The 20721-nt window shown below is 40.5% G+C and overlaps 1 protein-coding gene across 2 annotated transcripts in view; it reads left to right on the top strand.

Annotated features, from left to right (window-relative positions):
* Positions 1 to 2265: 2265 nt before the first annotated feature.
* gabra3 (gamma-aminobutyric acid type A receptor subunit alpha3) overlaps positions 2266 to 20721 on the top strand; it is a 72547-nt gene continuing 54091 nt past the window's right edge. For both annotated transcript variants that reach the window (XM_046410936.1, XM_046410935.1), the window contains exon 1: positions 2266 to 2652. The gene's annotated coding sequence lies outside the window, so the exon portion shown is untranslated. The remainder of the gene's footprint in view (positions 2653 to 20721) is intronic.

The raw sequence follows: 20721 nt of genomic DNA, 5'->3' as shown, positions 1-20721 counted from the left end.
GTATAGAAAATGGATGGATGGATGAACCTGGATTACACTAAAAATGGCAGATTCAGAGACGCAGTAATGAACAGATTCATGACCTGATAGGGTAGAGGGTAGTTTAACTACCAAATAAATTCCAAGTTCAGATTAAGTTTTATGTCAAGGTGAGATGGTGGATCATGTGTTGACATAAATTCTACAAAATGATCTCAAATGATTATACATTTGGAATAATGAATATCTACCTAATTAACCCTCCCCACATCACATTTTTATGATTTTTCTTAACAATACGCAATATTTATCCAGATCACCCTTAAATATACTTTTTCTACATACAGTTCTTTTTCATAAGCCAGCACATCTTTGTCCACAAACTTGAGCTAACTAACGTAGTAGCCGAAACACACACACATATCAGTGTCAGTTTTTCCCAGAGTTTATAATTATTTGCTGGTGGACATGATCATGCCGCCCCAAGGAATTATTGAAAGAAAGCTGTGAGGCACTTGGTAACCGCAGAAAGTGTGGAAATGGCACATTGTGCTTGATTCATGCCTCTCCACATATATTAAAGAAGGTAAGACAGCTCCATATAAATGTGAAATTGGTTTAAAATGTCATGTTTTCAGCCAAGCATATTCGAAAGTACTATGAGTACATACTTACATGCTTGGAGGTTACACAGAAAAACAAACAAAAAGATGAAGAATAAAGAAATAAACCAGAAGGCAGCTTACACAGCGGGTGGTGTTGCTGGCATTGTAGGCAGGGAAACATTTAGCTCTGGGTGCAGGCATGAGTCTTCACTTTAAAATAAGCTCACAAGACCTACACCCAAATTCTGTCATCATTTGTGGCTCACAGGCTCCTTGGCAGAACTGGCCGACACTTCTCCTCTCCTAGCCCACAGGAGCTCGCAGCAAATCAAGTTTATTACAACCTAATTACAATTACTGTCTCACAATAAAATAATAAGTGAAAATGATAAATGGAAATGGCATCCAAAGCCTAGACCTTCACAAACAACAAGGGGAAACCCTTCAACAGCAACTTAATTAAGGATAAGGTAAGATCCCATGTTCCCCTCTCCCCTCTGTAAAAGCCATCCAACAGAAGAGTCACATCACGCTTTCCACAGGTTTGTTGACTTCATGAATCGACTGAGCCGCTTGAGTGTTTCAAGTTCGAGACAGCTGCCCCATTGAAACACTGTTAAAGCCATGTGACTCGTTTGAAGCCAAGCACTTTTTTCAAATGATAGGAAACAAAACTAAAATAAGATCTGGCTTTAGAAACAGTGGACCTATTATTCAATAAATCTATTGTCTATCCCACTAAACTCACTGAAGACTAATGGCTGCCGCAGGTTCAGGCATTGTCTGCGCTCAAATCTGAGAGGGCTTTATCTGCAAAAGCTGCTCACTCATTACTCATGAATGTTAAGTGTTTCTTTGGTTTACCGCTCATACCACAGTCTGACTGCATGAGCATCCAGGCCAGTAACAGTTAGCAGCATGTTTAAGAACGGTCACTTCACTTGTCATCACTATCAGGTGAAAGAGGAAACCTCTGTTTGACCAAAAAGAGCAACATGTGTGCTACCTTGCATGAAAGTAAACACGTTTCAGAAAGCTCATCTGGGCATTTATGTTTATCGTGAAAATGACATTATAATAAATTGAGAAGATACCTGTTGCGAAATGAGGAGAGCAGAAAACCCACTGTCGATTGTGCCAGTTGTAGCAGCCACATATGATCATATAAATTAAATGGATAACATTATCAGGTCAGGGACTGCTCACTGCACACACAAACATCGACACCTGGGAGTTGGCTGAGTACAACCGCAGTCTTGTACTATTTACTGCTGCATGAGCAGAGGTTGGAGGTGACATTACATGCCTTGCACAAGGGCATCTTGAGCACATTTTGAGATGGAGGTGAGACGTGTCATTTGTCTCTTCCGTGTGCTCCGATTTTTCCCAGCTCGTCTCACTGAGAAGACCACACCACCCCAAGGTCACGGAGTGGGACTGATCTGCTCCCATTTCCTACTACTGCAATGACTCAGACGAGATAGCTGTATCACTGTCAGCAGCAGCTCATAGGCTTGGCATCTCTGTCAGTTGTGGTTGGACCTTGGGCACCTGCGTCAGTGCTCAAACCGCGGAGCCCGCTGAATAAGTGGGCCCACTCACTGCTTTCTCTCGCCTGGGAGGTTGTTGTGCAATAACGCACAAGGAGCGGGGAGGGGGGGGAGAGAGTCCCATCCAGCTGTAGAAAGCATCACTGACACGCTGGTCGGTTAACAGTGAGCCCTTTCGCAGACGTCCACCCCGTCCGTCCATGTGGGTATTGATCCGCGTGACAGATCACCGCCTCTAAACCAGCCCTCGGGTTCAGGGTTTGCTCCTCCTGGCCAGCACCAATCTGAGATGGGTAGAAGGAGGGGGCGGGAAGGTTAGTTTGAAGAGCTTTGCGAAAGGACGTCGATTTCCCTATTATTTCACCACTGGAAGAAAAAAAAAAGAAAGATCCTAACCCAGTGGACAGTAACAGCTGAGGGAGAAATCAGTCGGACCAAACGTCAGAACCTCATTAACTCCGAGGAAACCCAGTCGGGAGAGAGAAGAAACAGCAAGAACACAGCCCGTATTGCTGCTGGTGAGATTATTCTTTTTTGTTTTAATGCTGGTCATTACCTATGGTGTGTTTGATGTAACGTGATTTGTTAGGTTTCGCACATGTCGCTGCCGTGATAATAGCCGGAGATGGTTGCCAGTGTGCTCAGTGGCAATGTTTCATTCACATGCAACAACTGTGTTGGGTAGCTACCGCAGTGTAACTGATGGTTTAACAGGTCTCCCTCATGATGCTGATGTGAGGATGCGGCGCTGCATGCTGCACTGTTTACCCGCCACGGTCCACCTCTCGTCGGGTCGTTCAAAGTGTTGTTAGGGCGGCGCAAGCAACAAATGTGTTGGGCTTTGGGTTTTTCTTTTCTTTTCTTCTATTTGCGGGAATTGCAGTTGATTCAGTGGTTAAATGGGTTTCTCAGGCTTGACTCGACTTCTCAGGATTGTCAGATGGCAACACAATGCGACACTACGGCTCGTGCGCTGATTGTTACTTTCAGTTAATGGGCAATTAGACAACCGGCGCGCGTGACGTTTTGTGGTGATAAATCGGCACCTGCACCGTAACCCCAGCCTCGTGCTTTGACCCAGCGTGCTGGAAATCCAGTTAGATAAAAGCTACTGCAACCAGTGACCAGACTGTTGAGCTGAGGCTAACTTAACCTTGAATTTACAGAAAGAAAAGAAAAAGAAAAACGTTAGAGAGGAGGGTCTGGCTTCCCCCTCCCCACAACAACACTGGCGATAAGACGAACAGCAGCGGTGTCGCGTTTGTGTTACATGTTTCCGAACTGATCAATTCCTCTGACGCTAAAAGAAAAAAACAAATGGGTTAATTGATGACGACAGAAATTGAAAAAAAAAAACATTTCAGTGTTGCCACACGTGTTTCACTTAAAGGATTTGCTTGCCTTAATCATTTAAAGTCAATAGAGTTGTGTTGCTGTAGCAATGAGGGGACATAAGCCGCCTCATTAACACAGCACAGTTCCTTGTGAAAAACCTCCCTCTGTTTCTGTCACTCTCTCTTTCTTTATCCCCCCTCACCCCTCCTCTCTGTGATGACCATGTAGTGCCTCCTATGTACCATGTTCAGAGCCACGTATGCTGAGCGATGTACAGCTGGAGTGATGTTTCTATAAATCAGAGCCTTAAATAATTCAGATCTTCCAGAAACATTTCACCCATTGCACAAGCACATGCAACCCCGTCCCTCCCAAACAAAATCACCTTAAATTGGGTCAGCACAGACTCCACAAAGGAGACGTGAGCTCAGGATTACTATTACATTGTTGTTTTGTTGTTTGTTTGCCTCCCAAGAGGAAACAGGGTCACGTGATAAGACAACAAATGGCTTCCACCCTGTAGGAGTGTTGGAGAAGGTTGCCAACCCGAGCACCCACGCTATTTAAATGATTATTTTTGATGCACCTGTGTGCACATTGTGGCGACTGGCACTTTTCCAGACAAGATGTAGCCTATGAATCAGCCAGACCTGTTGGTTCTGCATACAAATGTGTGTGCACGTTTGAAAGAGCAAATTTCACATGCAAATACTGCACATCAGGAAGAACTATATATCATTAGTCCTAGTTTCATCTTTTAATTCTTCTCAACCAGGCGGTGTCAGAGGCCACAGTCCTGTCCTAATTACTGAACCTCCTCCAGATCAAGGTTACAAGACATCTTTCATTCTCAGGATAATTTTCCACTTTTCGTTCTGTCCTCCTTTTCCCTGCCACATTTTAAGGAGTCCCTCCTCTGCATATCATATATTCATGTTTATACCACACCTCTCATTTGATGTAATGCACAGTCATCTGTAGCTCCTCGCAGCCTCACCCCCCTCCCCCCGGCGTCTCTCCGCCTGCTCGCTACACGGCTCATAATGCGGTGACTCCCTGGACTCACGAGTGTGACCACAAGTAAATGACTTTTCTCAGCCAGTTTCTTCATCTGCTGAGACAGAGCAGAGAGCCTTCTTTTCACAGTAAATGGCTGCTCAGATTTATTGTCCAGCAGGGGATGTGTCAGGGCAAGCAGATTTTGTTGCGGGAGAAGGTGTTATCTTTCTCGGGAGTTACAGATTGATATGTTGTGCTTCTGTGACTCAGTGGACCTGCTACATTTGGACTGTTGTGATTAGAGGATCTGTTTGTGATTGCTTTCTTTGAATTCTGCATGCAGATGCAGTCAAATAAAACGTGTAACAAAGATAGAGGCAGATAGTTGCAGGGATTAGTATTTCTGCATTGTTCCTTGAGGCACAGTAAGGCATGATGCAGTAAAATGCAAAGTATCTCGAGTGATTACAAAATAAATGAGGGTAATGTCTCCAAGAGTGTTAAGGGAAAACGCTCTTTTTCTGCAGGATTGCAGGAGGCAGATAGTCTGCCCATAAATGAACATGTTTTGGAAATGATTCGGTATGTTAAATAATAGGGTTACCCTCCACTAGTGTTTACGTTTGCAATTTAAAGTAGCGAGCACACGCACAAACGCAGACGTTGCCCTACAGAGAAGCTTGTTTTGGAGATGTCAATATGTACTGATATCCACCACACAGCCCGGGTGGAGATGGGACTGAGGCATAAAGCTTCTGTGCGATGATGATAATGATAACAGCTGGCAGGAGGTAATCACGAGAGCCCTCTAAGTGCATTGAAGCCTCGACCAAGATCACGTCAGTCATGACCAAAAGGCTTTGAGGGGAAATTTACAGCTTGGCTCCACAGGGGCGAGGATGATGAGAAGTGGAACAAAGCAGGAGAAAGAGAGGACTGTGTTGGGTTAATACAGACAGGGAGAAATGGAGATACACTTGGTTCACTTATCCAGCACCACCAAACATAATTCACAGGATGAAGTGAAGAAATTGAATATTTCAAGCTTGTGGAGTGCTCTTGCATTACTGAGAAATTCTCAACATATTCACTGCTTCCAATGATTTTACATACCTCATTCATTCTCCATCTTGCTGAGCTCCCCTCATTTATGAGCATGAGAGGAGTAAGATTAATCACCGAAGCACCATTCAGGTAGGAATAATGTTTCCTCCAGACGCCCACTGAATTACGATCATTTTTGTGATTGTCACTGATCTTTATCCTGCAGAAAATTTCTGTCACATCTGTAACTTGCTAGGTAAAAACTCCACAATCAGATTACTTGTATTACAGTATTTTGGCAGAGACTGGGGTCTACTGACAAGAGTGATCTCATGTGAACACACATCCTGGTAATTTAGGGACTAAAGTTGCTTGCCAAACTGCATAAAATATTTTCCAACAAGTACATTATGTGCAGAGCAAATCATCGACTATTGTTTGATAAAAGACTGTTGGAGCCTGTGCCGCAGTCGCACAGTTAAGATGTTGAACTTGATCATGTTAGATAGTGAGATTAGAGTTGATATTTTAAAGTATGTTTTTCTATTTAGCTACTTGTCAAAAGCAGTTTTTCGGTGGGGGTAAAATAACCATAAAAATGAAGAAAGAAATTTTAAATTGTGAAACATTTTGCTCAATTTAGCACACTTGCCTCAAATGAATTAATTCATCCTCGAGCAATACCTTCACTCAGGATCCACTGGCACTGCAGATGTTCACCTTTTGTTTCTCACGCTCCTCTTTGCAGTATATTGGAAGGAAGGGAGGAAATCACTATCACAGAATCCTGTTCTGCATAGAAGAATGCAAGAAATCACAGATCCAACACGCATTTAAATTAAGCTTTTCAGCTTGGAGCCACTATAAAATGTGTGTGCTTTTACTGTACGTTTTATTTAAAATAAAACAGTCTCTGTTTTGATTTTGCTGTTCAATCCATATGTAACTGGAGGTTGTAGGAAATATAATGCCACTTTGCTCTCACTTATTTTCACCTATTCTCCTTAACCGCATCTGTCTTTCACGGTTTACTGTGACCTTTAAGGTTGACAGTCAAAATCTCTCAAATGTCAGAGTCTTCCAGGAACCTAAAGCTTTATATCAGGACTGGCTATATTGGAGAGGCATGAAGACGTCTGCAGACCCTGAGAAACATTCATGACCTGAAAAGGTGCTGAAGAAAGATAAATGCTGTGTTTAAAACTTCCAGATAGTTTAAAATGTTGTTTGTCCAATTGCCCAAGTCATGCATTAATTTGATCAGCTGCTACAAGAAAAGAAGAAAGCATTAAATATTGGACTTCTGATTAAAGTTGGCAGAGGATTAAGAGGTATTTAGGCCATTCAAGTAAAAGACAGTGAGCAGTCAGATTTTCTTCCTGATCCAGATAAGTTGAGAAACAGTGCTTTAAGGCCATGCAACGGCAGGTGCATGTTTTGTGAATCAAGGTGCACCGCACAAGTTGCAGCCATGTGTGATGTGTGAAGGCGGACTGGCGGCACAGTTTCTGCATTTTCCAGACTGTAGGCACAGTGGAATAAACAATTAAACCCTTACACGGTTGCATAACCTCCTGTATGCATGTTTTTTTTTATCTAATCTATAATAAGTGTCTGTCTCTTTCTCTCTATGAAATCTAACCAACACATGTCATTAAACTGCAATTATGATGCTTCAGACTATACTTTCCAAGACAATGCAGGCAACTATTGCCTCTGTGAGTGCTGATTTTGGCTGAAGATATGGAGAGGGGATTATTGAGAACCGCCGGTCCAGAGGGATTTCTTTGATATCATGAGGAAAGAGAAACATTAATTGTCCTACGATTTCATTTTTTTTAATGGACGTGAGGAAATTGTGTGTGTCACAAGGTGACTTCATTTAACTGCAACAAATGGGAAGCTGCGTGGGATGTGAAGCAAGAAACTATGCATGTACAACAAACTTTTACCAGGACTTTTCTCTCCAGCTCTCACTCATGCATGATGTTTTCCTGCAACAACTTGTCTCTCATGAAAATGAGACATGAGACTTCTCCTTAATTGAACTTGTACTGGTGCTCCAAGTTGTAAAACACACTGTCTCCAGAAGTGGTCACAAAATGCAACTAAGTGGCCACAGCCTTCAGCCCTGCTAAGATTCCCAAGTCCTAATTTTTCACTTGAAGATCTGCCATTTTTTTTTCTGACGTGATGATAAATCGAATATGTTTTGGGTTAAGCAATTTGAAAATGTCTCTTTGGACCTAAGGTGGAGACATAGTCCATTTCATTAATTTCTCACATTATATTGATCAAATGGACTGTAAAGTGAGCTTAGTTTAAGCCATGTAATCCTATTGTCATGAAGAAAGTTAAATGTACGCGGTTGTATGACAAGCACAGCAAGCAACAGCTCCCTTCCTCACATGTAAGCTCGCTATTGACATCATAGTGTTGTTCTTTATTTTAATCATACCCTGCCAGATGATTGTGGGAATTTCAGCGTGTAGCATTTGGCCACCCTCATGCTGTCTCAGCCTACTCTTTATTGCAGCAGGTATAGAATGGAGCGGTTTCTTTCACAGAGATTATTTTACATCACTATTGCACTGCTCTGCTCAAACATGGTGTAGGTGTGATGATAGCTGTTGAAATATATCTTTTAAATGCACAAGGGGATTTTCTAGTCTAAATTATAGCATAAATAGTTTCTGTCAAGAACAATAACGAGGAGATTTTCTGCATTTGCCACAGGAAATCTGTTAGTCAAGGTTATAAAGACTGACTAACTTAAATGCCTCGGTAAACAGAGGGAGTCATGGGGATATATGCAAAATATTCAGATCAGACAAGGCAGCAGGGATGCTAGAAGAATAAACATCGGAGATGATAAAAAAGACTTTAATTGCGATGTCACAATGCTGGAAGCTTGTTCGTACGCTCTGAGCCCTGACAGCAACAGCATGGTCACCTTTAGTCTTTAACCTTGGCATAGAAACCGTCATTAGGCTCCTGTCTGAGGATTTCAGGCTGCACACGGGGTCATGTAGGGAATCTTAAATCCAGAGACAAGTCGAGGTCAAAGTCTCACACACAGCAGTGATACAAGTCAATGGGAAATAGGCATCCAGCGACAACATGCTGAAACAGAGGAGCTGTGGTCCTTAAAGCCTGGCTGCAACATTTCTGAGCACATTGTCTTCACTGTCTTCTTCACTGCGAGTGCTTACATTGCCTTTAAAGTATCATTTTGTGTGTGCGTTTTTTTTTTTTATCTCAACTGTGAAATATTCACAACTAAATGAGAAGTGGTAATAAAAACACTTTTGTCAAGAGACAGCGCAACGGTGTTACATCTGATAGACCGTTGCAGCACAGGTATTGTAGATGCGATATGCATCAGTATCATTCATGCATCTATGGATTTATCTGGCTGATAGCGTGCTGCTGGAGAAGTTTTTATGAACACAGTGAAGTGTCAGATTGTTCTTCTGTCTGCTCAAGAGGGCATGTACAAGCAGGGATGCAATCCTACTGTAATGTCTCTGAGGTGGACAGTCAGACCTTGGCTTAGCCTTGATAGATATGCATGAACATTACGATCAGACGAGCGGACAACTCTGTCTGACTCTGACACCCACCTTGAATGAGTTTGACTTCATGCCAAGGATGTGAACACAGTTGTGTGTGAGGACGGGATGACTTGCAGCAATGACTGTCCTGCTGTAAAACCTGCCACAGGTCACATTGGAGAACACAGTGTTTTAATCAAAACAGCTGTCCATTCATTTACTGTCAATTCTCTAATCAATTTATGAACTAACCATTGCAGTTTCAGTTTTTGTTGTTAATGTTTTTCTTTCTTTTCTTCAATCATGCGTATTTTGTAAACTAACAATTAATGATTAAGAACCCACTTTGTTGATGTCCCCACATTGAGTGAATACTGCTGTAGCTGCCCCCCCCATACCCATTAATTTTGAATTTGTTTCCCAGTCCAGAAAAAAAGAAAGTGGCCCTTGATCCTTAGTGGACCATAACATTGCAATTGGATTTTAAACAACTGAAACTGTGATTTGTCAGTCCTCATTATCTTCAGCTGATATTCTGTGATCCACTTCCAATAGTGCAAATTTCAGACTAAGTTCTATGTGGAAGTTCTAAGAACAGCGCTGCTAAAGCAATCACTGACCTTCTCTGGTTGTTTCTGATTGTCCTCCTTCACTTTATTCTGGCCACTGGTCGACCATTTCTACCCATGCTAGGATGTACCCATCACTGGTGATTCACTTATCAGTCACTTTCCAGCTAATAGCCACATCTTTACTGGCATTTCAAGTCAATGGGTCAATCATTAATGTCCTGCAATCGATACCTGTCAGTCGGTGTCCCTCGCTACCCACTGGTGGCTGAAGATCAAAGCTTTCAGTGCAGGAAGTATGTGTTTATATATTTTAAATTCTCTCTGATACTAATTTGCCTTCAAATTTCAGGCACTTTATTAATCTACTATAGTTGTGTTGTGTGCTTTCCTGTTTTTCAAGGTGCCGGAAGTATTTGAATGATCTGGGTGGTTCGTGTACTCTGATCCCATACATTTAGACATTGCCTGTAAACATGTAGTGGGATATAAAGATTAATTATCATTCAAAAACAAATTTAAATGTGGAGTTATTTTCTGTCTTAATATTGTCTGTTTCTGTTTTTTTTCGTCATGTGATTCCTCTTATTTTGAGTGTAGAAGACTTGAATATTACCCACCAGACGCACACACACTAAACTTGAACGTCTGACTGCTCTGTGTTCAGTGTTGTGTGTCGAGTAACGGTCAGGGTTTTCAAGAAGTAAGTTTGCCAGTTTTCAATTATGGATGAGGAAAGAAAGAAGAAAGCAGGACAGCCTGAATACAAACTCCTTGGAAGCTATTGTTGGAGTTTTAGTGGCCTCATCAAAGAGTGCATGAAAAGAAAATGTTTGTTCCCAAGTGGCACATCATTTCAGATCCAATTTCTGTGCTGATAATAGCCAATGATAAACAACATTGTGTCATTAATCAGCATTACCATCAATTATTTTCTGCAAGTTGACTGATCAGTTGTTGCTACTGTAATCTCATCACACTCTGGCTTTACTGTTGATTGATGATGGCTATTTTGTGTGTGAGCTGTAATGTGTGTTTAATGTGTAAAATCATTTCTGGGTGTTTTTTGTGATGAGTTTGTTTTTGAAAAGATGAAAGCACCATGGCTTGACATTAGCTGCAGACTCTCCAGTATGTGGCAACACGAAACAGGCCGGAAGGCTATGAAACACGATGAACTGCAGCGAATCATGACAAAGCACAAAAGGAAGACTCTATTATTAAGAATTCAATAGTCCAGTGAGTGAATGTTATTGCATGAATGTTACTCAGTATACTTTATGCTGGTATCATATTCCATACATATATAATAATAATAATAATAATAAAATATAGTTGCGTTTACTATGTAGGTCTCAGTAAGCACTCCATGCTGTTCTTTTTCTTCTGAACCACAGCACTTTGAAACATTCACTGCCTTGGACTCATATGAGAGAATGATAAGAACATTACAGTCACTGTGAGCAGTGCATCAGGAATTGAAAGTATTCGCCCCTTTGTTGGGAGCATCGGCTGCTGTTTATTTTGAGACCAGACTGTGATCTTACTAGGTTACTGTATGTGGTACCAAAATAAATTAAAGCTACCTTGCCTTTCAGAGGCAGATGGAGGAAAAAAAACATTGGTGCAGTCAGCAATGATTTCTGTACACATCAAGGCACATTTAAAGCTATATCTATATTTTAAGTAGTGCTGTAATAGATAATAGCTGATCTCTGATCAGTATAGATTCCACTCACTGTTTGGCAGGCCTGTGCTCCGCAGATTAATTGCAAATTTGAAAACACTTGCTTTTAGAATAGAGTCTGGTTAAACGGACAGTCCACTTCAAAGACCCCTGGGAGCGGAGCGTATTTTAACATGAATAATTCACATTAATTGAGCTCCCCTGCCATCTCATGATGAACCTTGTAAACAGCAAAAAGTAACAGATGAAGTAGAGCTAAAACTCTCTTGCTTTCTCCTTCTCTGAGCCCATAGTAAGAGATAATAAGCACAAACGGCTATCAAATTAGCGACAGCCGATTCACTTTACTTCAACGATGTAATTAGTTTGCAGTAACGTCACATTCGACAGACGACCAAAAACTGAAAAAAGTGTCTTAATGACAGAAAAAGTGACAGATGTCAGGAATACATTACAGTTCAACAATTGAGTACTGAATATTTTATATATTTTTTGATTCGTAAATAATATAGATTTTTTTTTATTTAAGACTATTAGCATAGGTTCCTTGTTTTGAATGTTTTACAGAATTAAGTAATTAGGTAATTAGGTCATATTTGTTTTTCCAGGACTCCGTTTTGTTATATGTTGCACCCAGCTTTTATGTGAAAGCCATCTAATCAGCTTTTAATTAACACTAAGTTTGTACTTTGAGCAAGTAAAATGAAGTGACTGATTAGCTTGGCAAACTTATTTTGCAATCTCTCACCAGCATTGATGAAGCATTTTCCTGGCTGCTGATTTGCCCCCAGTGAAGACTTTGACTTTTCTTTCCACTATTCTCCTTACAAATACTGTCTGGGCTAACCCACAATGTGATGTTCATATAAATCAACAATTACAAATATTGCTCAAATTCATTATTTTTATCCGTGTATACAATTCAAGTGTATATATAAAGCTGATCTGTCACTTTAAGCTATTTCAAGCCAGTAGTAGAAGCATCAGGCATCAGTTAAACCTGTTGTTTATTGTGATTTTGGGTCAATAACTGATTTGTCTCAAAGTTGTTGGCTACAGTCAATTCACAGTTCAGTCTTTTCAAACTAATTAGTCACTTGTCTTACAAATTGCTGCAATTGACTGTCATGGGGCTAATCAGTGCAGAGCTAACTATGTAATATTAAGTCTTCCACAGATACCAGTGTCACAGGCCAAGTTCAATTTAAATGAGCTCATACAGGTCCTTTCCTTCTAATATGCAAGCAGGGGTTCAACACATTGTAGACTTCCATTTACGTTTAATAGCATGTTTAAAAGCATGTTAACGTATGCACACATGATGATGGTTATATCAAAACCAAATGTAACCTGTGTGTCGCTGGCCACATTTCTAACCTGGAACACGCTCAGCAGTGTGTGTCCAGTGCTGGAGCCTATGAGCCCCACACTCCACTGCTCCTACAAACAGAGTAGCATGAACAATGCTTAACTGAGTCTTGTTCACCCCAGCGGCAGTCACACTTGTTGTGGTTGTGTTCATCACGGTCTCTGCCCAACCAGTAAACTCCACCAGAGTGATAACTTGCTGCACCAGCAGTCCAAGCTGCTTTGATCACCAGACTCACTCTCCACCACAGTCTGGTGGTGGAGAGTGCAGCAGCAGCCCACACAGAGCATCCAGAATTATGCTCGTCACAGATACTCAGTCACACTTGCCACACTTGGGCTGATGCAGCCACATTCCAAGTAGCCAGCTGCACCGAGCTGCTGTTTGCCGCGGTCTGCCATAGTTGTAGCCAGAGTTGTACACACCCTTGCTGCGTTCAGCATCATTCGTGCCAGAGACGTGCTTACCTCAGCCACAATCAGTCATGCTCACTGAAGTGCTACACAGCCTGAGCAGCTGGTGCTATACGCTACATGAGACCAAGCAGCCATAGTTGGAGTCACACTTGCCAGAGGCACCCTCACAGCTGCCATCATTCACACTAAGTGGGATCTTACTGGCCACACGAAAAGCCCCAGTAAACATCTCCCACATGCACAGAGACTCAGAGCAGCACCCAAAGCTGATCACAGCCCTCACTCACAACACTCATCCTCATTCCACTGGAGGAAAAGCTGATTATTATCTAGACCAGGGAAAGGTACCTTAAAATGGTGGAAGATACTGGAAAAGCTATAAATTTATTCATGTTGTGTGTTGCCGTATCAAATTTAAATATGTCCTTTCTCTGTCCGTGTGGTGTAATAAGATGGTAATGAAACTTGATGTGTGTGTCTAGATTTGTGGAAATCACATTTGCAGCGTAAGGTCTTTTTTGATGCACTGTATCTGCTCTTCAGATAAGATTAAATATTTCTTGCAGGCCTAATGTATTTCAGGGAAGAACACCATCAGTAATTTCCCTCTGTGTCATGCGGGAAAATGAGTGTCCAACTCTTGCCTGTGGCATACCTGCCTACATATCTGACTAAATGACCATAAGTTAAAATATGAATTTCTTATTTAAAACTCAGTCAAATGATGGTATTTTTTCAGTATATGGGCATTTATAATAACACACACTGAATCACCCGTTCAAGCGTCAGCTCACACTGATTGTCTGTATCTCAGCCAAATCTTTGAATTTCAGTCCTAGTTTGAAAAAGATTGCATATTTCTGTGAATGCATAGGAAATCTCCCATGATAATTTAAAAAACCGATAAAGCTTACTGAAGGCTTATTTCATATTTTTAATGCATTGTTTTAGTCAGGGGCTTTTCACTTTTATTCATGTTGTGCTACCTGTCACACAGTGAAGACAGAAGATTTTTCATAAAACTAATAAACTAAATTGCTGAAAACCCCTTTAGTATACTGCCAGATCTTCCTTTTTTTAATGTTAGCAATGCCACTTTCGTGCAAATCTGAATTTGGACTTTACTGCAGCAACAAATAGTAGTGAGTTGATTTACAGATAAAAAAACAAACATTTTGAAATTGGGCCCATTCATCTAAAAGTTCGAATTTAAAGCTTATATTCTACAGCCTTGAACCGTTCCAGTATATCATTGTTCGTATAGGATAAGAAAACAAGAACATGCATTCAACACAATTTCCTGCTAAGCGGCAAAGACAAGCCTATAGAGCTTCAAGGTGAACCGTGGCACGGATGCTTGATTTATGGTTTAAATTATTCTGTTGGGCCAGTCTAGTGCATGTGCTGAACTCTACTGCTCTTTGTATGGCTATTACCTGAGAGAGAAACCTTGCATTCCAATTACAGTTAGGCTATATAGCTGTCATTCACATTAGTAATGACTATAGCTTTTACTCACACTGAACCGCCACCCTGCCCATGAATACCCTGCCTGTTAGTGTGATCGATAGCTACTGATCAAACCACTTCAAAGACGCCCTCTCACGCTGGATAGATTCAGTCATGTTGTATTAAGACCCACTTGACTCATACAAAAAATAAGCAGGATTAATTGTGTTATGTATGATATAATTTGGTTCTAATGTGCATATCCATGTTGAACACAATAGTCCACATACAGCCTGTAGGTGTAAATCAGTGTTTGACTGACCCGCCATTTGAACGAATACTGTTTATGTTCAGTGTAAGCGGGATCAGAGTTGCAGATTCTAAAATTTTTTAAGGAATCACTCGGTACAGTTTCATCAGTTTCATTGTTTGACTGATCATGATATGTTTATCTTTTAACACTATTTACAATATCAGTAATCTCTTATGTTAACTATATGCTGAGGCTGCACAGTCAGTCGCTTGGATTCCAACAAGACTAGGAGTATGCTAGTATGCTGAGATTCTGAACAGAGGGTGACTCTGGAACAGTCAAGGAATGATCAGCGTGATGAAAATTCATCCCAAGGGGAATAACTCATGTCTGAACCAAATTTGATGGAAACAGATCCACTATTCACAAGACATTTCACTCAATACCACAAATGTCAATCTTGTGATTGCAAAATAGAAAGTGTTAGGGGATCACCAAAGCTGTTAGGATTCATTGTCAAGGGACAGTGGATATGTGTACAAGATTTGCTGCTAGTCTATCATATAGATGTTAAGATGGATGCAAAGATGAAGACTTTGACCTGTTGGATCACTACAGGAAAAGACACAAGGATTACCAAAATCAGTAGGTCTCATCCTCTGGAGATCAGAAATGTCTGTACAAAATTCCTTGGCAATCAGCGTCTGTACTGAAGTGGTGGAATGACATTGCCAAACAATGACCACATTTGTATCATGTCTAAAATTGACGCATAAGGAGATACAGTGACACCTGACATGCTTGTGCACAGACTGTCTTTGTTACAGCAGTGATACGAAGTGATATGTGGGCATAGTATACTATAGTATACTATAGTAGTATAATGAGTATACCCATCAGAGTATAAACAGCTCATCACATGTTCTTGCACTGGTGTGTCTTAAATCATAGTGAAACCACACGACAAGATGGAGGATAAGATGAAGCTAGACAGTGTTGACCATGTGCTCTCTTCTCATTTCTTCCCCAGGTCCTTTGACTTTGGAGGGGTATCCACTAGTCTTGTGAATGGACTGTTGTATTGAAGTGTCAGACTCCCTTTATGACCTAGAAAGCTGTTATTTAAGTAAGGGTGGCCTAGGTTAATGGACCCAGAATTAAATGGTGCTGGTGATGTATTTAATCTGTCCTGTGTGGCACAAGATAACTTAAGTTGGTTTCCATGGTAATGACCTTGTGAATTCCATTGTTATGTACTGCTTTTTACCTTTTCAGACCAGCTATTGGCGCCATTCATTCTTATACCAATTAGCAAAGCTTACTTATTTTATATATTATAAGAAAACGATCTGAAAACTCTGACGCTCAAGAGATGTCCTATACAGTACATTAAATTAATGGTGTATAAGATGTAAATTTCCGAGTAGTTTGGAGGAGCAGTTGGAAGTGTGACATGGAGGGTTCAGCTCATTAACAAAACTAGGCAGTGTGAAAATAGCAGAGCTGCTGTTGCTTCTGGGTTTGTCTTGAAATGTCTTGTTAGCAATATACTTTATGAGATCCTAAAAATAAAAGATGAACAAGTATGTAACAGTGATTCCTTGTTCATAATATACTGCTTCCTGGCTTTAAGCTAGCATTCCTTTGGGAGATGAATCTGATGTGACGGAGACTCAGTGCCTTGCATAGTGGACAACAGTTTGTTCATAGCTGAGTGATGAAATTGTTTTTCCCCATAAATGACTATTCATATAACTAGTTTGTGCACATAATGTCATCATTGAAACAGTTTATTATGATAATTTTGAGTAATTCTTCTATTAATTTATTTCAGGTCGTGAAGGTGGATTAGATAGAAGATAAAATGCATGTATTTCATGGTGAAAGTTGAAAAGTTTTTCCACATTTCAAGTTTTCATGTCTGAAAGCTTATTGCTTCAAGTGTTGGGTGTGTGTTGAGACAGATGTGAAACATTTTTTCATTGTAATCAGATTTCAGGGCAATGAGAGCTCTTCCATCTTGCGACTCATGGCACAGCTATCTCCTGAATTTTACATTCATGTGCACACCGCGGCTAACTCCCTTAGTAAAACAACCTCCACCTCAACAACAATGATGTTTTTGGGACCAGCCGACACTCCTGTTCCAACAGTCCAACAGCCATGAGAGGACTAAAAATGGTTTAGAAAATGAATCAAGTGAGCAATGAGAAGGTTAATCATATAAGAATTACTGCCATGCAAACAAGTGGAACATGCTGTTAACCACAAATAATGCAGGCAGGCTGGGCCAATTAGTAGGGATTCAACATCATTTCAAATCTGATTTGGACATAAATTGAAGGGATTATGTGAACAGGGTCTAGTGTGGTCGAGCTGTTTGAACCTTCATGACACCTCATTGTTAATTTTCATCTGCTGAAAATGACATTCATAAGAGCACTATGTGAAATACCTGGGGTACCCTTCTGCACTGTATCTTGAGCACCATATGGTCCACAGCAATTTCCTATGTTCTTTTGTCATTGTCACTGCATTGCATGCTGTGTCTATTGCATGCTTTTCCATACTGTACTCGTTTGTATTCCCATAGCATCCTTACAGCATGAGGTTACTGTTTCAATCACTGCCTGCCAACTGCGGGGCTAGGTCAGCATCACTGTGAACTGACGAACCATGAGCTAAATCCGTGTCCATGCAGGCAACTAGAAATGAGTCTGGGGGTTACACATAGAGTTGATTTACCTTGAACCTCTTCCACATGCCCAGTGCAAGTATGAAAATAAAATACAAAAGAAAGAAATGAAGAAATAAAGGGAAAACTCCCTCTAAGTGTGAAAGAAAATAGTTGTCCAACAACAGCCTCACAGGTTCTGATAAGCATAAAAGAAATCCACCATTAATGCTATAATATGTGGCAGTACTTTGAATAGTGCTGTACATCTCACTTCTCAATCCCTTCCTTCTGGTGATCATGTCTTCTCATTGTAAGCCAGTTTGGTTACCCCTCCTAATGGGCAAAGACTTTGTTCCAGCTGTAATCATAATCCATTGAGGAGATGCAGAAGTTGTCACAGTCTGAACGGAGATATTAATTTCCCCTCCATGTGGGGCCCTGCTCTGCTGGCCATGTAATGCTATCAGCTTTGAAGGAATCTTGTCTGGTTAAGCCTTTTACAAATGTTGTGTTTGACATCTATTTTCGTGCTTAGACTTTATTTGCGCTGATGGTGCAGGAAGGGAATTGCACAGAGGATTGCAGTTGAGTGGATGTATCTCTTGACTATAGATGCCTCCAACACTGTTGGCATTATAACTTTATGGGTTACTGTTGATTTAAGTCATTAACCTGGAATTTTTTTATTGTAGCTTATGTCTAGTCCTAACTACACTGAATCTAAAATAGTAAGGAACATGTTTTTGCCTAAGGGAAGATGGCATTGTAATGTTCATAAATTCACACACACCAGCCGAAACATTTTGACTTGACGTGTTTTTCCAAGGACACTAAATGGAAATGGCAGAACTTTTGTCTGTAATATGGTTGAATTTAGACCCACACATTAAGTGTATGGCAATTTATTATTTTTTTTTATTCTTAACCTCTTGTCTTGAACAACCAGTGACTTTTTTCTTGCTGGTGGCCATAAAGCTCACAATGTGAGTATCTTGGCTCTCGAAAAATCGCTTTTAATATTGCTGTTCTTTTATTTAATAATGATGTTGAAACCGCATATTGGCAGAGAATTACTTTAGCCTGATGCTGTTTTTCCTCTAATCACATTTTTTTTTTTCCCGTTCATGTATATGGCATTTACACTGTCAACTACAGCATCACTTAAATTTCGTATATTTATTGTTCATGCTGTGTGTGGCCCATTTACCTTGCTCCCATTATGTGAAATAATATTTTGTAGATGTAAATATAAACCAATACTAACTTCATCACTAAAAAGGCTAAAAGAGTTTGAAGAATCAACCGTGAGGGTTTGCAGTCTGAATTGTGCAGGCGTTGAGCTGCCAACAGTGTAACAAGGCCTGAGGTTATACATGAGCACAGGTGGTGAGTGCTAGAGAAGGTATTGCTCTTCACCAGGAATTCTTGATGAACTCTGACAGATTTCACCTACGAGGCAGGCACCCTGTGCCTGGCTTAACAGCTGCTTTCCAGTTTTTATTTATTTATTTTTAATTATGGCTGTAGGGACTTGTATGTTGATCTGCAGGAGTTTGGTGCTCTGTGTCTCTAATTGTTGCAGTCATACTGATTTACATGATTATTCTATTTATCTGGTCAGATCTCTCCCTCCCAACAGCATAATGAATGTCACTGCAAGGACATAACAGTACATTTCTAATAATAATTATGTGTGATGGCAGCATGGAAATATATCAGAATAGTTTCTCAATTACACTAATTTAACTGATTGTGTCCTATAAGGAAAACTAAACCATAAATAATGTTATTAAATAATGGCTATGTTTTTTAAGCTTGAGTTTTATTGTGTCAACACTGTTCATCTGGCTCTGTTGGTATCAGAGTCTGGGAACACACTCCACTAATTTCTATACTGTGTATACTTTACAGATTTGATAAATGGATATCAGATATTGTAGATTCAGCACCATCTATGGAAATTTACCCAGCTGTGCTCTGTGTGCAAACATAACTGAATAAGCATTATAGATCTTTACCCATTAGCAATTTACAGGTGAGGAGAGTTGATGGCTCACAGTAACACTGAATCAAGGTGATATTCAGTCACACAGGGGACTGCTGCATCCATCTCACAGTCCAACTCACTTTTACTTGTGAAAATGGGGAAGGAGTAATGGTTTGAATTAGATAATACAGGCCAGGGAGCAGTCTGCAGAGGCCATAGCCTCAGCAGTAGGCCATTGTGAATTTATGGAAGCCAAGGTGGCATGGGTTTAAACATGTACTAACATACACGCATGCACTAACAGGAGACTGCACTTCTCTGCATGCTTTCTCTTATTGTTTTATCTCTGGTCTGCTGTCGCGCAGCCTTGACAAAAGCTTGAGCCTCTGAAAGCCTTGCCTTGTAATATATCAAGTCGAATTCACTGTATTGTAACCTTGTTCGTGTGCATGCAGTCAAAAATGGGCTCCTTCTCAACATCAAATCACATATGTTTAAGGGCTGTGACAGCGTTTTACTCTTTACCACTTTGGCCCCATTTTGGAAGCCAGATTTCTGTTTTTCCCTCTCTACTGTCGTGCAAATTTAAGTCTAAATCTATCTCTGGAAAAATAGCTCCATCTGGTCTATTTTTTATTTAATTTTCTTTATTAATAATAAAGGATTCCAGCGCATTTGCAGATATATTTGCCACCTTTGTAAGTGTACAGTCAAACTAGATAAGCTTTTTTCGAAATAAATCTAATCTAAAGGGATCTCCAAGAGATTTTATTCTTTCGACTCCTGCCAAGTTTAGCACTAATAGAAACATTTATCAAATCTCTTCACCTTTAAATCAGAGATGATTAAATATATTTAGCCTTGACTAAACTGGACTATAAGGGTCACTTGGGCCATTTCATTCTACAGTTTTATAGTTCCTCTCAGCACCCGTGGACAGTATACTTACTCTGAACATTAGTCAGCCAAACCTTGGCACAGAAAGATGGAAATGAAAGCATGGAATTTATCTTTCTTTTTCCCCCAAAAACAGCAACAGAGGCTCATTGTCATATGGTGCTGTGTTCATAATGGATCCACTGTACGTTCATTTCTTGTCTGTGAGGAACGAACACACTTCTTGACAAATTGTCACAGATGTAACGTAAAGGTGATGGGCCAGAGTGGGAACAGGCTTGCTTGGCAGTCCAATACACTGATCATTTGGCGGTGATGAGGCTTAATGATCATATTAACACATGTGTCCCA

This window comes from Scatophagus argus, chromosome 14, assembly GCF_020382885.2.
Source record: "Scatophagus argus isolate fScaArg1 chromosome 14, fScaArg1.pri, whole genome shotgun sequence".
Taxonomy (NCBI): domain Eukaryota; kingdom Metazoa; phylum Chordata; class Actinopteri; family Scatophagidae; genus Scatophagus; species Scatophagus argus.
Note: the sequence above shows the minus strand (reverse complement) of the source record. Positions and strands in the feature narration are given on the sequence as shown.